General features: G+C 33.7%; 1 pseudogene; it reads left to right on the plus strand.

Annotated features, from left to right (window-relative positions):
* LOC128174709 (uncharacterized) overlaps positions 1-13,506 on the plus strand; it is a 115,746-nt pseudogene that overhangs the window by 30,973 nt on the left and 71,267 nt on the right.

The raw sequence follows: 13,506 nt of genomic DNA on the forward strand, positions 1-13,506 counted from the left end.
CAAATTGCCAATGAATGTGCAAGAAGAGGATCAGCGTTAGTGTCAAAATGGAGTATGGGCCGGACTCTGGCTCGCAGTAATTATTTTAAATCTGTGCCGCGAAAGGTGCACATGCGTAATAGAGAGGCATGGTGTATCGCTCATCAGATTTACAATTTTGATAATGTAATTTTTACGGACGAAAGTCGATTTCAGTTCTACAGATGTACTCGGAAAAGGTGGGCAAAATTTGGACATTGTCAAAAATGGTAATTTGAAATTGGATTTTTTTGCACTTTACTATATTTAATTATTACTTAAATATGTCTGAATGTTTTTATAATACTTTAAAGATCACAATTTCCGCCTTATTTAAAAAAAACCTCATTTTTGGACAAATGTGGGAAATTGGGCATACAAAAAACCCCAGGAACAAGCCAGGAGGTAAAAGGTTTTTTTTTTATTTGACCATTTGATACCTTTTAGCAATAACTTTAATATGTAGAACAGAAAAAGAAATCCCTAGAGCAGAACGCAGAAAAAATGTAAAAAATATGCAAAATTGATACATTTCAAGCAAAATCCCATAGGGTCCTATGTTAAAGATTAACACACTTTGAGATGACCCCCTAAACAAACGGTGTGGTAAATGTCTTATTTTTTAATCTTAAAATAAAAATTATATCAGTAGAAATTCATGTAAAAAGTTTCATCCAAAAATCTAGGGCAGAACAAATTAGACCCGGCCTCGTGAAGTCAAAGTTTAGTTATTGATTATTTAAAATACAACTCTTTACAATCTGATTAAAACCAGATTATTGATCCGCCTCTTGTTTTTCTATTGTCGGTTCCCTTCCTTAGTTACGTGTTTTGGAAGATATGCAAAAACAATTTTTGGATTCCCTGAGGTCATCTAACATCAACTAATGCTCCGTCTCTAGCTTGCTGATACCGAAAGATTCGAGAACATGTGTCATTGCTTCGTCATGCGATTTCATTTTTGTTAGTAGCCCAAATATCAGACCTGACAGGACAAGATATTACCAGTGGGGAATTATATAGGGGTGTGATTTTACTCAAAGAGCAGAAGGCTGACAACCTGTGAGATTGATGGTCATGTATTATCGGTCTGAAGAAGAGAAAAAACATTTCCTACCTAAATTGACGGGGATTTCTTACGAGTTGCATCGTCAGGAATTTCTTAAGTTATGGCTCACCATCATGGGGCCATCCTTACTCCCATTGCGTGGCAGTCCGGTGTAGGATGGGGCTGGACAGTTTAGGGCAAGGAATATTTCTTGTAGGGTTGCCCCATTATTGGATTTTCCATTAAGGTTACCCATAGGCTTCTGCTTGGTTTTGCAGTCTTGGGACCCCGGCTGTCTGTCTGCATTTCTTCCAACAGATTAGTTTATTCTGACAAGAAGTTGCAGTACAAGCATAAACGGGTCTATTTCCAGTAAATTTCTTTTTGTCGTTCAGCTTTAAAGTCAAATTTATGGGACGTTAAGCAGTCAGTTGTTTGTGCTTCAGGTAGGCAGCGTTGAATGTCTTGCTGGTCTTCCCAATGTGAACCATTCTGTAGTAGTTCTGCTAGTTAGTTAGGGGGCTCATTCTCAGGTACTGTGCATGCAGTTCTCGGGCGGAGTTGCATGATGGGTCATGTGGTCTCTATAGCTAAGGCCACATCATTCAGAATGCGTTTCCTGTTTTGCGTATATCATTATGTATTCTAATTTAATTTGCAAATACCTTGAGGGATGCCCCTCTTTTACTTGCTCCCTTTTGCCCAGAGCCTCTTCAATGGCAATTTTTGACTTTGAAATGCGCACTCTGTCCCTTCATTTTTTTAATTGCTTAATACTCAGAAGAATATTTTGGTAAGGCATTCAGCAACTTTTAACTCATATGACCTATTGCTATCTGTTTTCGTCCGTCGTACGTTAACAATTTAACATCTTTAACTTCTTAAAAACTACAAGGCTGATTGTTACCATTTTTGGTGTGAGCATCTCTATGGTAATGTATATTGTAAAATTCATGGCACTACCATCCCCTGGGCGCCACATGTGGGGCTAAATATGAAAAAAAAGTAATTTTTTTAAAAATCGTCTTCTCTACTTCCACACATGTGAGGAAAAAACGGGTGTTGCTAAAACGCGGAACGGAAAACGGAACGGAATGGCATACGGAAAATGTTATGTAATGTTATTTACTCGATAGATGTGATAAACAAGGTATAAACGGTATACTTTATGTAAATGTTTAATATGTTAAAACTTATTCATTTTATTTATCTAAAAATGTATGATTTTCTCTCAATTGTCATTACATACTTAGAGCACTAATCCCAGTTTATCAAACTAAACATTATATACAGCGCTCTATTCGGATTAAGTTGCAGGACTGTGCAATCACATACGTAAACGTACAGAAACTGTCATACCTAAAATACTATGAATAAGTAATCTTAAACGGTAGAAGATGTGGACAACGAACGCCGATATCAAAAGAAAGAAAATAGTCTTTTCAGGACATCTAGAGCGTTAATGACACAATAAAATGATTCTGTTTTCGATTAGATGATCTTAAAAATAGTGAGACGAAGAGGTTAGCTAACAGGTGTTGCAGCAAAATCTCTTGACAATGATGGTGGATGTTGTTCACCCCTGCGAATGTGTTCGGAATGTATTCTTAATCGTTGCTAAGTATGTAATAAACCCAAAGGTGCTCGAATGAAAGTTCACGAGATTTCTTCAGTTCCTATGAAATTTCGAGCGGAAGTATACATGTAAGTGTTCGAATAATATTCTCAAAATACGTAAGAACCAGTCGTTTTTTCATATCATATCCGAATTTGATTTATGTCAAAACATGAAAATAAATGAAAATATGTCTTATTTCGTCATCTAGCGTTAATTTCTACTAAACGATGATACGCAGAACAGTTATCGTTCGTGTTCAACCACTCTACACGTGGTCAAAAATATATACATTGGGGTGCTTAATATAATCATAGCCATGTTTGATGCTTTTTGTGTGCATTACCATGCTTTGTAAAACAAGAGGCCAATTGGCCTCAACGGTCACATGTGTATTTAAAAAAGATTTAAACAAGTGTTTTATAAAATGCAATCCTTCAGTGAATGCAAATACATTGTATCACCCAGGGTTGACCTCAACTTCAAAACAAACATCAGTTGCAGACAAAGGTGTTCATTAATCTTCATATGACAGATAGAGATAAGCCTCTAAATTTTCTACAGCAGGCAAGATAATTAATCCCAGGGGATTAATTGTTCTGCTCTCTCATCCTTTTCTTCTAAATTTACAATAAGATTTTTTTTTTCAGAAATGACAGAATGGAATTATTATCTGATTACCTGTTAAAATTAACGGCATTAAGGCAGAAAAAAATAAAATAAATAATTAAAAAATAAAATAGTGAAAAAGGATATCTTTATATATATCTTGATTTTAGAATTCGATAAAATTATCATAAATCATTGTGTATGGTATTTCAACCAAAATAAAGTATGAATATTATATTTAAAAAATGTACACAATACTACACATCATTCAAAATTGACCTTAACTTCAAAACAAAGTTCATTTCAAGACATGTAGTGTATGTAATTAAGATCGGGTTCGGCATTCCGATCAGCTGATTGATCGTTCCACAGCTGTGAACAGAACCTGGAATAGTACAGACGTCCCTCGGTCGGCTAGCCTATTCGAGACACAACTCAGGTGGGTAGTAACTTTAAGTTACCCCTCACCACTTGTCACGTTGAATACTAACGAATAAATAAATCCAATTACTAACATCACTTCACAACAGACACAGGCAGTGCAGTAATTAATCTCAATGTGACAGATACAGATAAAGCTTGTGATTTTCTTCCTGTGGAAGGTTAATTAATCCCAAAGGACAAATATTGCACAGCCTTCCAAGTATACAATGGTAACATTCTCAGCAGTTATCTCTCTTTGCCCAATCATTCTTATGCATAGTTAAGGAATCTACCCCATCACCCCAGCTCCAAACCAGAAGACAAACTTAGCATCAAAATATGTATTTCTGCCTACTGAACTACCATACCAAATTTGAACTTGATTGGGCAACCGTAAAAAAGTTATTACAACTAGAGCAGAGCTCGTGGCAAAGCCACGAGTAGGTCTTCCGTTGTTGCTGCGAGTTGAAAATATATGTGATGTGGTGTTAAACGATTATAATTACTAAACTTTCAGTCCTGGTTTTGTTATTAAAATGTGTTGTGATTGAAAGCCTGCATATAAAACGTGTATTGAAAAAGAAAATAAGACAATGTTTTAGTTTATGTAATCGTAACAAACATTATTTAAAAAATGAAATATTTAATGGCGAGTTAAATTTTCAGAGGGTAGCAAGCATTGCTGTAAACAGAATGTACTCATGGGTCATGTCAGGAATTGTGGGTTTTTTTTTTAAACCGAACCCGTTTACAAAACACGTATCCTTTTCTCTAAGATAACTTCTTTATTTAAATATTTCTAAATTTTTGAAAACAATGTACAATTTACAATTGTTGCGTGCTGACAAAATTTACAGACCCTGAAACGTACTACTACACCAAAAAAGCGTGCGACTTACGTGCAAGAAACGTTTCGTGTTAACCGTTTCGTGTGAATCGTGAAGTGTTTCGTGTAAACCGTTTAGCGTTTCGGACAAAGCGTGCAGAGTTTCGGACAAAGCGTGTAAATCGTTTCGAGCAAAGCGTGCGAGAACCATGTGAAACGTTCATCAGATTTCATTCGGAACTCTCTGACAATTTGTTTCAAAATGGCGCCCGTGTTTTACATTACATGTACTTTAAACTGTTTGTAATTGGCAAAACTCTTTTGTAGGTATTTTCATAGAAAAAAAATCTAGAGGAAATGATATACTTATCTTTTTACAAAATTGAATTTATTTTTAACAAACAAAAGAAAGGTATATGTATAAAAAGACGACTAGTTACAGAGTACATGTATATATAACGTTTTTATACGATGTTTCAGTACTGTTCCAGTCGTTTTACCGGTAACGAATATTTGCCAGTATCGAATAATTTTTAGAAAAATTACTAGTGGAAGACGAAGTTGAAATTTTAAAAAACCCTTGCTAGGTAATTATAAAAAAGAAATAAATATTCTATCAGTGCGTGAAGTTGTTTGCCATTTGCACGATTATTTACCGAATTATTTACAAATTAAAAATGTGACCCAGATATGAGCTGCCGGAAGTTCAAAGCAGAAAAAACGAAAGTGTGTAAACAATTAAGCCTAACTATGAAAATAAGTTTGTTATTGATCCCTATTTAGTGGATAATTAGTTAATATAATTCATTTTAAAAGATAATGAATCATATCAAATAATAATGGAGTTTTGAATGAAATTACGACTTCAAATAGAACCACGTGTAGTTTTCCTAGTTTCGGTTCATTGCGACAGAAGTATTATTTGGCTGCATATACATGATAGACATACGCGAAAAACAAAGGAAAATTGCAACTACTTATCATCAATTACTATTATAAAGTGTTTTAATGAAAATTCAATATTATAAAGTAACGCAAATGAAAACTGTTCAAGTCCAGTTTTAATTTGACGGGAAAACGGTATGATAAAAATAACGATCATAGTATTTGTTTAAATGACATATTCCCACAATTGTTTTTCCTTCTTCATTTATAAGTCCATTAACATGTACCTCTAGTATATTTTTGAAATTAATTCGCCTCAAAATATTCGGTCAGAAGTGATAAAGGGCGCTTAATTCGATACTGGGAAACGAATTCTCAAAACTAGGAAAATGGTGGGGGTGTTGGAATTACTTCCTTTATATTTTCGGAAGTTTGATACTACAGTTTAGAAGGACAAAGAAACGCGATTTAAACATAAAATAAAAACATTTGGAATTCCGATAATAATAGTTGCATGCACGACGAAACCGCATATTGACTCGTTACCGGTAAAATGACTGTGCAATATTGAAATTCGCTATACATAAAAAATATTAAATACAATTAGCAAAACATGATTTCTGTTGGAACAAGCCTTAATCAACTTTAACTTACACGAGCATGTTTTGATAAGCATGTATTTTTTTTTTTTATTTATTTACATCGATAACTCTTACTAAGACCATTCGGCTTTGTACAAGCGGCACACATAACCTCGGACATCGGGTGAGACCTGCACCTGGCTTAACCTGTCAATCAAACTCTGTGTATTTGTTTTCATTGGATGGTCAAGCGTCTCTTTTTTTGTCAATAGCCAATGGAAAAATTAATGACTTCAATGTAATCGGAATCAGTATTTGATGAAGCACACAATTTAAATGATAGAAAATTTATTAATTATTTGAACAAAATTAAATGTAAACATAGAAAGAAAACATTCTGATCATTTCTATGAATTGCAGGAAGTAAGTTCTTTGGAATCCCGATTATAGATATTTTTACAAGTAATTATTTTAATTATTTAAACCACTGTTAACGGAAAACAAGAGGTCTTAAAAGTAATTAACGCACAGGGATTTGCCTACAATCTACACAGTCATGCAATTAATTATTATGGGAATCTTTACGTATGGTACTTAATTCAAATAGATCATGATAATCTATACACTGTAAACCGTTATACATGTACATGTAAGGAGCGCGGGTAATATATACGAAGATTGGGTCAAAATATTAAATCATTTTTATTTCTTGTTCTTTTCAATACAATGTTAAATTACTTTGAAAAAAAAAATCCGAAATAGTAATTACAACTTTCTTTTTTGTTTAATCATTTGAATTTTTTCTGAGGTGCATGGATATGAACAGAACATATTTATTTACGCGAATGATGCGACATAGGAAAAAAATTAACGGATGTTTGTATAACATTGTTTTCTAACGAATGTGACTAATTTAATTTTAAATATTTTTCAACATTATCAATGTAAATAATATCAGATTTATTTAATGTTTCTATTTTTACATCGTATTCTCTGAAACCAGTAAAAATACTAATGTTAGAAGAAAAATCAAATCCCGCCGAATACTGAAAACCCGATTTCAGTTTGTAATCATGCGGATTTTATTTTTGGTATTGACTATTGAGTTACGGTAACATTTTTTCTGGATGATTTTTTTTTATTTATTCAATATTTTATGTAGTAAAAGCACCATTCCAATTGTTACTCAATTAAAATAACAATTGATGACCCGGAGTTATATGTGTTCTGAGCTGTGTGCGCTGAAGCGACACAAGATTCTCGGTCGCACGTGGCAGTTGAATTAACACAGACTGACCGAATAAACAAACGGGTGGGAAAGTGAAACAAAATGTTACACATAAGAAGAAGCCACCAAAAATGATTTTCGACAGATCTTGATATCGTTTCGCCAATCAAAAAAAAAATATATATATACAGCGCGAGCTCCTGTCAGCGGGGCGGGAGGAGGGGGGGGGGGGGGCAGCAATGAGTTCGCTTCCACAATGAAACGAACATGTAGAAAAACTACAGAAGTAATTAATATGCGACCGATAGAATCTTATCTAAAGTGTTTAAAACTCATTTGAATATTCTTTTAAATAATCATCGGATGATTCAACTCAGGACATTCTTTTATCGTGCTAGCACCTACCGCAAACATGTAACATGGAACTCTGATTATAATTTGATTTGATTTTTAAACTACCTTGTACGCTATCGTATGCATCAATGCTTAATCAACTGTACAAGTAAAATAAATTGATCTTTTCACCTTAAACCAATATAATAGTTGAAAACATAATAAAATATAGTTGTGTCCGTGCAAAATATGAAACATGAACGCATGACAAGGTACATGTAGAAGATCACGAACCGACCGCGGATCACTTATCTACTCGCGCCGGATCTCCTCAGCCATGTGCGATGGATGATCATCATTTAAATGTTTAATATTTAGGGGTTGTTGTTGATTTAAAGCATTATTTGTACAGTTTATAAAATATTTTATAAAAACAAACCAACCATTAATTTATGTCTGACGATGTTTCCGATTTTGAGTAATATCGTTCATTAATATTCATTTACACTCAAATTTAATTAAAAAAATACAAAATGGACAAACTTTAATAACATAAAATTAAAACAGTACTTGTATTTACGGCTATATTAACACAAACACGTTCATATGCATGGAAGTGTGCGTCTCGGTGTGCGAATCTTGTGTATTAAATAACCGCTATGTTGTGCAGCCGTGGCTGAGATCCTCGGCCGTGGGCGAACGATAGATTACGTAAAGGTACAACGCACAAACCCGCACAGCTCAGAACCCAGGAAGCTTTGAAAAGATTGCTGTATAATGACCTTACTCTATCAAATAGAAGTTATTTATTTTAAACTTAAAAACCCACAATTTATCTATGTCTATTATTGCTTTAGATTGAAAATGACATTCCTTTATTAATTAACTGAACGATTTCTTAATTGACACCCAATCGTTTAATCCATAAAAAATATGTGTAATCAAAACGAAAACAATTCATGAGTTTGCGGATAAATAAACTCATATATGAGAGACGCAACTCTCGTGTATTAGATAACCGCTGGCCGCTAGGTAGTCCAGCCGCGACCATGGTGACCGATTTTCTCGGCCGCGGGCGAGGGAGAGCTTACGTAATGGTACACACACACAGCTCTGATTCAAGGTAGATTTTAAATGCATGGAGTTAATAACTAAAATGTAATGCATAGATTTTTGTTCATTCCATATTTTGTGGTTTACTAGAAAAGAAAAACAATGATCTGTTTCCCAAATCCAGTTTTTAAGGATTGTGCATTATAGGAACTTAACAACAATGACTTAAACTCCTAAAATAAAGCACGTATTCTAAAAAAAAAATTCTTATGAATTAATGCCGTTTGTATAAACCAGCATACTTTCTGCGGTAACTTTATGCCAGTTGTACGCGCAAAGACTTTCGTTATATAACTTGTCAAATGAAAACAGGTACATGTTAACATGTAAAGCATTTTACACTCATACTACACAAATCTCATACAAAATAACATTGTAACGACCTTTATGAGATCCTAACAAACAACTTTTCCAGCGACAGCCATATCAAAATCCTAACCGTTTTTGAGTTATTAAGCAAACATTTTTAGGGGTCATTGGCCCTTAATTTAAGGGGCCAGCCCCTTTTTATTGGTGTCAAATGAAAGCCCTTGATATTTTGCACAACTTTTATTCTACATGTCTTAACAAAATGTTTTTCGTTTAAAAGATATAAAGGAAAACATATCTAAATTTTTGCACTTTTTTGAATCCTGTTTTTTGACCCCCTACCTTTTCATAAATAAACGTAATCTAAAAACAAAAACAGATGTGCACAACTACAATGTCTCTGTTATTCAAATTCGTTGGATTCCCAATCCCTGCAATCATAGTCTCGGAGCCTTTGTCTGGAAACAAAAGGCCCTAAAAAAATTTAAAAGGGGAATAACTCTTTAACGGAAAGGGAATTCTACATTTTATGAATTGCTTAGGATAGTGTTTTGTAAAGTACATAAGCCCGGAAAATTTGAGCAAAAACCGTTAAGAAATGAGCAAGATATGAAGCTTCAAAGTTCGCGTCTAGGAAACAAAAAAAAAGAAAAATAAGAACTAGAGCAAAGCTCGTTGCAAAGCAACGAGTGGGTCTTCCAGTGGTGTCGAGAGTAAAGATAGAAGTTCCTGTATGAAGCAGAGTTAATTTAACTTTTAACATAACACTATTTTCTTAACCAAGAACCTGGAATCAAAATTTCCGGAAAACTCAATTTTTAAATCCCAATATTTTTGTAATGCATCGTCCGATTTTAAAACGGATTTCAGTTTAAAATTAAGCTTAATAAAAGCTCCTTTTTTGCTTGATGATTTATATCAAATTATTAGTCAGAAAAGAGTTATTATAAAAAAAGACTTAATAGCCCTTCTGGCCCCTAATTTGAGGGGTCAGCCCCTTTTTCTTGATATCAAATAAAAGGTCTCGCTAATATAAACATATTTTGTTCTACAAATGTTCACGAATGGTTAACCGTTATCGAGATATCTAAACAACTGTATTTTAGGGGCCGACACTTTAACTCTTTACCGGGGCCACTAACAACAAAATTTATGGTATCATATTGTTCAGAACATTATTTTGAACAACTTTTGTTCTACATTGCTTTAAAAAATATTTCTCCTTTTTCACAGATATTAATGATCAAAGTTTTGAATTCTGGCCCCTTGAAACCTATGATTACGTAATATATGACTTAGGTATGATACTGTATAGATAAACAGCTGTACAATGAACATTTTTGCTTCTATAATTAATAACAAATAATTGTTCAGTAAAGAGTTCTTGTAAGAAGATTTAAGACTCCTCTTGACCCCTAATTGGCGGGGCCAGCCCCTTTTTCTTGATATCAAATGAAAAGCCTTGCAAATATAAAAATATTTTGTTAAACAAGTGTTCACGAAATGTTAACCGTTCTTAGGATATCTTTACAAATGTGTTTTTAAGGGCCGACCCTTTATCTCCTAAATGGGGCCATGAACAAAAAAAAATTAAAGGTGGCATATTGTACAGAACATTATTTTAAGCAAATTTTGTTCTTCAATGCTTTTCAAAATATTTCTCCTTTTTCATATATTAATGATCGAAATTTTGAATTTCTGGCCCCTTGAAACCCCTAATTACGTAACATATGACTTAAGTATGGTACTGTATAGATAAACAGCTGTACAATGAACATTTTTGCTTCTATAATTGATAACAAATTATTATTCAGTAAAGAGTTATTGTAAGAAGACTTTACAGCCCTCTTGGCCCCTAATTTGAGGGGCCAGCCCCTTTTTCTTGATATCAAATGAAAGCCCGTGTAATTTGAAACAACTTTTGCATTACATGTTTTATAAAAATATTTGTACATCAAAAGATTTCACAAAAAATGTGCAAAAACTTCGTGAAAACATTTGGTGTCAATTTTCAGGTCCAGGCGAGCTTTGAGGCCTTTAGTAATTTTCATCATTGGAAGCATGGGGGTACATCTACATACATTCATCTACAATCCCTGAAATTTCAAGCTTCTATCTTGATTAGTTTCGGAGGAGATGCATGGACAAAATGACCCTTAAAAGTTTATAAAATCGTCAATATCTGAAACCGGAAGTGACGTCAGCAAAAAATTTAACTAAAAACATTTATCCCCTCCGATGTCCTATATGTCCGGAAAATTTTGTGCAAATCGGGCGAATAGTTTTCGAGAAATAAAGCTTTAAAGAAGGCAGAAAAAGAATGTAAAGAATAATAATAATAGAAAGAAACCGTAGAATAACAAGAGGATCTTCCGTTGGAAACGGAAGACCCTAATAATCTTAATTTTTTTTCCCGCACAATAATAGAAAGGTCTTCCGTTGGAATCGGAAGACCTTAATAAAACAAAATTTGTGGACGGAAGAGTGACAGAAGGACGGACGGACAGAGTGATTACTATTGGACACCCGCAAATCCTTGCTGGGCCCAAATCAAGAAAAACAACACGTACACGAATAATTTCGATTTCTGGATATCACAAATTTCCTGGGCTAGGTTTTACGAAAGAACTTACGACTTAAGAGCAAATTAATGAATGCTAATTAATCATAAACTAATCAGTGTTTTATTCTCATGGCCGTAGAATATTATTATGGGCATCAGAGGAGTTGTATAAATACAGTTCTTTTGTAAAACGCAGTCTGGCGCATCGTACACTCAATTTTTTAAAGCATACAGGATACCTGAAGCAAAGGGTTTTTCCCTTATGAATATCTGGACGACTTTTCACGTTTAGCAGAAGGTGTTCTTCCACCATTTTACAGCTTATTGAAACAAAACAACATTTTGAAGAGGAATACGACTTCTGTAACGACGTCTGGGAGCGAGAGAAAATGTTCTGTCTGCAAGACTTTTTAATATGGTGTAATAATTAAAATTTCTCACCGTTCGTCTCTGAAGTGACAAAATTACAAAACTTCTTTTTTCAGTAAAAAAATCGACATCTTCAAATCAGCCATGTCGTGCCGGGAATTGCTTGGCAAATGTTGTTCAACCGGAACCTCGTTTTCCTTGTTCGGAGAAGAGGACGGGGCTTGTTTTATAGTGTAAATCAAAGGCCGGAACGGCCACAAAGGCGTCGAGCTGATATTTTCTTTTATATAGAATATATATGATATCAATAATTTGAATTTCTCTAGGGCCAGTTCTCTACTAATAGTCGTATATCAAATAATACTAGAATGAAAAAGTAAATTAATTATGATTTGTGCTACTTTAAAAACAAAAATCAATATATTTCCTTATAAAATATGTAGTGATGCTTTTATATTTACATCTACCGAGCATAATTTCTTCTATTTCTTACGGAAACTTATAGTTAATTCATAGCTCTATAGAAACAGCCAGACTGAAATCTACACGCCCTGTTTATCGATTGGTCGAATCTACAGCGGCTGAAAGTGACAGGACTGAAATTGACACGCCCTGTTTATCGATTGGTCTGAATCTATAGCGACCTTAATAAAATCTCGGACTGCACGAAATCATCATGACGATGCCAGACTCACAGGAGACGATTTGGCTGTTTCTTTTAGCTAACGTACTTTTGTACATTAACAGTAATTTAGTGAATTTTACTAACTTTTCATAATCAGTTTATTAATTAGTTAAAGAAAGATGTTAATATAAACAATAAAATGCTTTCTTTGATGATTCATGCGGGTTATGAAGGTAGCGATCATTGCAGGAAAAATTTACATAACTGCGGGTTATGTATTTTTCCTGCAATGTCGCTACCTTCATATCCCGAATGAATCACCAAAGAAAGCATTTTACTGTTTAAATAATACAATAACTCATCATGGATACAAAAATGGAAGAAATTTCAGAGTTAACAAAAAAAATATTTTCTTTCTGCTTAAAACAGTCTTTGAAATATTTTCACAGGTTCATAATTTGAATAACAGTGTGTCCCCAATTATAATGATAAATTATACTTTTATTTATATCAATTCCCGTTTGAAACAAGATTACCTATGGTATGATTGTTAACAAACAAATCCACAACACGTGCTATCTAAAATGCTCAACACAACCAACTGCATTATCTTGTTTTCTTATTGCAGCAAAATCACTAGATACGTTTATCGCTTACATTTATTTTGGAGACCGTGCTCGATAAAAATAAATTTACATAACAATACATCGATACTCATCGAAACTTATGGAAAGTAAAAATTAAAAGTGAAAAAGTAGACACTAAAAGTGAAAAGTAAAACATAATAACTAATAGGTATCAAAAATTTTAATTATATTTGCACTGATAAACATTTACATTAATACCTTATATTGTGTGCTAGCCCTTCAAGGTATGGTAAATAATTGCCTTTCGCGACTCGTTCTTGAAAGTTGAAACGATCGAGTAAATCTTTTTGTTTTTTTGCAATTTCTTTTTTTCG

Source organism: Crassostrea angulata, chromosome 2 (assembly GCF_025612915.1).
Source record: "Crassostrea angulata isolate pt1a10 chromosome 2, ASM2561291v2, whole genome shotgun sequence".
Lineage (NCBI taxonomy): Eukaryota > Metazoa > Mollusca > Bivalvia > Ostreida > Ostreidae > Magallana > Magallana angulata.